The sequence below is a fragment of the Schistocerca serialis genome, chromosome 3, assembly GCF_023864345.2.
Source record: "Schistocerca serialis cubense isolate TAMUIC-IGC-003099 chromosome 3, iqSchSeri2.2, whole genome shotgun sequence".
NCBI classification, from domain to species: Eukaryota; Metazoa; Arthropoda; class Insecta; order Orthoptera; family Acrididae; genus Schistocerca; species Schistocerca serialis.
The window spans coordinates 701,881,658-701,885,065 of record NC_064640.1 but is presented as its reverse complement, the minus strand read 5'-3'; the positions used below and the strand labels follow the sequence as shown (position 1 = coordinate 701,885,065).

Below are 3,408 nucleotides of genomic sequence, written 5' to 3'. Positions count from 1 at the left end.
GGGTGAACAAATATATCTAAGGCCGGTTCAAGCTCACTTATCTCCAAATCTCTGTTTTCGAACTCTCCTTGTAATTCGCACAAGATTTGAACATAATCTGAAAAATCGACATCTTCTTTAACGCTGTCTAATGCAGTTAAGTGTCCACAATTCTCCCCGCGCAACTGTTTTTCCCACAAAATAAGTTTTTTTTAAAAAATACTTGAATCGTTTGCACCAATTTGACAACGGAGTGATTTTCGCCTTGGAGTGAAATGTTCAAAGTGTTTAAATGACCAGTTAGGTCACCCAGAAAAGCCAAATTCGCCACCCACTTAGAATCACGAAGTAATTCTGCTGGACGTCCTTTTATTTCCAAAAAGGTAGCGATACGTTCCTCAAGGAGATACCCGGATGCAGCACCTTCCCTCTGCACAGCCATCTTACTCCGGCGTGGTAGGGATGTCTGGATATTCCGCTTCAATATTAGACAGAAATTCTTTAAATTGGCGATGTGTGAGTGCATGGGAGCGAAGAAAATTGACCGTTCGAACATACGTGTCCATAACATTTTTTAAGTTGACAATCCTCGCACAAAGTGCCTCCTGGTGTATCAGACAATGGACTGCCGCGAATAAGGAACAGCCGACTTCATTCATTTTTGACCTGACGTAACCCAGGGATCCTGTGCGTATCCCTCACAGCGCAGGGGCCCCATCAGTTGTTACACTGGTCCGGCGTCCCCATTTTAAACCCATTGACTCGAACACGTTTTCCACGACTCTAAAAGTATCCAAACCCGTGTTTGTATCTTTTAATGGCATAAGGTCGAGAAATTCTTCGGTGACACGAGGATTGTCGTCGACACCCGAATGAATATGACGAGCTGAGATATGTCCGCAACGTCCGTGGACTTGTCAAACGCGATAGAAAATGAAACGAAGTTTGCCGCTCTCTTTATTAAGTGCTGCTCCATATCTGAGGCCATATCTTCGACTCGGCGAGCAACAGTTTGAGGCGAAAGAGGTATTTTTTCAAATCTTCCGTGAGGTTTGCTGGACAAATACAAGCCGCCGAGTCGACCAGGTAATCCTTGATGAGCCGGCCGATGTGGCCGAGCGGTTCTAGGAGCTTCAGTGTGGAACTGTCGACCGCTACGGTCGCAGTTTCGAATCCTGGCTCGGGCATGGATGTGTGTGATGTCCTTAGGTTAGTTAGGTTTAAGTATTTCTAAGTTCTAGGGGACTGATGACCTCAGATGTTAAGTCCCATAGTGCTCAGAGCCATTTAGCCAATCCTTGATGAGGTTCCCAGCCGCGAAGAGTTTCCCTGCTTTCGCAATTCTCAGCAAACTTTGCCCACCCGTTTCCTGCTTCTACCACGGCAAAAAAAAAAAAAAAAAAAAAAAAAAAAAAAAAAAAAAAAAAAAAACCAAAAAACAAAAAAACGTTACAGCTAACTTTGTACAATCCTGTTTTTAAAAGACTTTTACCATTTTAACAATTGTTTCGTTCATTGAAACCCCCAACAAAAAACTAACAAAAAAAGATTGGTTTTAGATGCGTTTACCCCCCGGTTCCTCTGAAAAGCGTCCATAGACTCTAGCAAGGCCAGCAAAAGGTGGTCGCAAAATAAATTTTTATGTATTGTAATATTTGCGTTTTAATTAACTGAAACATAGGTCAAACTACAACATATGTTAATGACACTTAGCTGTCCGAGAGAGCGTTTGTGACGGCTTTTCAGAAAATTGCAAACAATAACGCACCTGATACATTTTCTTATGTCTGTGTTACTCGATTTAATGCAACCAAAAGATAAAAGTTGGCAACGGCCTTGCTGCAGTGGGTACACCGGTTCCCGTCAGATCACCGAAGTTAAGCGCTGTCGGGCGTGGCCTGCACTTGGTGAGTGACCATCTGGGCGGTCATGCGCTGTTGCCATTTTTCGGGGTGCACCCAGCCTCGTGATGCCAATTGAGGAGCTACTCAACCGAATAGTAGCGACTCCGATCACAGGAAACCACCATAACGACTGGGAGAGCTGTGTGCTGACCACACGCCTCGCTATCCGCATCCTCATCTGAGGATGACACGGCGGTCGGATGGTCCCGATGAGCCACTTGTGGCCTGAAGACGGAGTGCTAAAGATGAAAATTAACTGAAAAGAAACGTTCCCTGTTGCTGACAATCTGATATTCTGGCACATTTCTAAGTGACATCAGATCTTTGTAAATAATGAGTCGTACGACAGGAAACACTTATTTCACTGTAATGTTACTTGAAATTTTCTTTCAGTTCTTCAAGCTCTGACTGGCGTTCCTCTTGTGACGAATTTTCGAAGTATCTTTGTGACAGGTATTAAAGTGCCGTTCAATCGAGTACTTTTTTTAAATACATGAGATTCCGATGACATACTAAACATTTAGCATGGTTTTCGACATCAGTACAAAATAAATTAATTTCCCACTCGGGTTTAAATAGTGCGGACTCGCCGCCCTCCTTTTTTTTGTCTGCTGCTGTTGACCATCCATCTCGATGTACTGTAGCCTTACGTCTATTAACAAATGGCCGAGGCCTACGAGAAAGACAGGCCGCGGCGCGTACGTCACGAAGGTAGGCCGAGTTCGCTCAAATGATTCAAATGGCTCTAAGCACTATGGGACTTAACATCTGAGGTCATCAGTCCCCTATACTTAGAACTACTTAAACCTAACTAACCTAAGGACAACACACACATCCATGCCCGAGGGAGGATTCGAACCTGCGACCGTAGCAGCAGCGCGGTTCCGGACTGAAGTGCCGAACACCGCTCGGCCACAGCGGCTGGCGAGTTCACTCACTTGCTCGCTCAACTCAGCAGAACTGCATTTCTACACTTGTTATCTCGTAACGGAGTGTGTATGTACAAACGAGAATTGCATCTTATACTGGAATCAACTATTATGGAATCTTACTGCTATTAGTCCTACAATGGTAGAAAGGGCATAGGCCTACTACTAATTTGTTACAGCTGTACTGACGTACAATAAAATTAAAATCGTGTCAAAATAATTATCAGTTGCATAAGGTATCACATCCTGCGTGAAATGAGGACTGTTACGCAGAAGAGATTAAATGCTACAAACAAGCCGTTATACCATTTATGTCGAGAAGTGTTTTTTAAATTTTGTTGTACGAGTAGTAAACAGTAAGACTTTATAATACCAGATCCCAGTAGAAGAGGAAATTCTCGTTTGTACACACACACTACTAGTTAACAAGTGTAGACGCGCTTTCTGTCACCTGAGTTAAGAGAGCGAGCTAGCTTAGGCCTACCTTCGTGACGTACGCACGTGTCTATCTCGTGGGTATCGCTAACGGCCTTGTGCCACATCAATGCTTTTGACCGCTGCTTACGCAGCGGGCTGTCTTCAGTAAGAAGCACACG

The 3,408-nt window shown here is 44.0% G+C and overlaps 1 pseudogene; it reads left to right on the top strand.

The window, feature by feature from the left end:
* Positions 1-1,805: 1,805 nt before the first annotated feature.
* On the top strand, positions 1,806-1,922 carry LOC126472124 (5S ribosomal RNA; annotated as a pseudogene).
* The last annotated feature ends 1,486 nt before the right edge of the window (positions 1,923-3,408 follow it).